The following is a 964-nucleotide window of genomic DNA, read 5'->3' on the forward strand; positions in this document are numbered from 1 at the left end:
CCCCCCCCCCCCCCGCTGTCCCCACCGTGTGGCCCCCCCCCCCCCCCCTCTCTCTCTCTACCCCCCGTGTGTGTACTACGTGTTGTGTTGACACAACAGCAGATGTCCCGCCTGCTGGCCGCCTATACATCACAACAAATATAATAAATGATGAGCCGCAACTTACTTCTTTTTACGGAATGCAATTATGAGCTGTGGCCTCTGGGTGGTTGTGGCGCGGTGGTGTTGGTGCTGGTGTGTATATCAAGTTGGCATTTTATGAGGCTCCTCCTTTTGTGCGCCGCTGTCCTCCCTTCCCTTTTCATATTTATTTCTCACATCGCGACAAAAGCGCTCCACCCGGCCCCGCCTCGCGCCCCGCCCCGCCTCACTCGCGACTCGCGATCTGCGACCCGCAAAATGCACCCCCCCCCAACCACCCAGTGTTTTCGCCCGTTGGTAGTGTGTGGCGCGCTTTTGCTCATCACCAGTTCAAGGGGGTTAAAAAAAAAGATGGAATTCGAACGAGCGTTATCCGCAGAGAATACATCATGCTGCATCGGACCGGTACCAATATAATGTAGTATAGAACACGTGAATCAACTGACCCTCCCCTTTATTGCAGATCACATAATGCATGCAATGTTTCAAATTCAAATTTCGTATGACCATCAGTCATCATGATGGGCGGAAGGGGCGGAACCGGCTCACCCAGGTTGACCCTGATCGCAGTCAGCTTTCGGTGGTGCGCCTGCACGTCTCACGTGCGTCCCGTGTCCCGTGGTCAACAGGCGACGACGATAGCGTCGTCGTTGTCCGAACCGAACTGGCCGTGGCCGCCCCTCCTCCCGCTCCCCGTCGTCCCCGCCCCATGTGCGCGGGTACATTCAAAGTAGGCTGAAGTGTAGCAGCAGCACAGCAGCCAGCTAGCTCCCGCTCGACGGCTCATTTCAATGACAATAGGGGAGGGAGGGGGAGGGAAAGG

This window comes from Frankliniella occidentalis, unplaced genomic scaffold (genome assembly GCF_000697945.3).
Source record: "Frankliniella occidentalis isolate FOCC.00 unplaced genomic scaffold, Focc_3.1 Scaffold2, whole genome shotgun sequence".
NCBI classification, from domain to species: domain Eukaryota; kingdom Metazoa; phylum Arthropoda; class Insecta; order Thysanoptera; family Thripidae; genus Frankliniella; species Frankliniella occidentalis.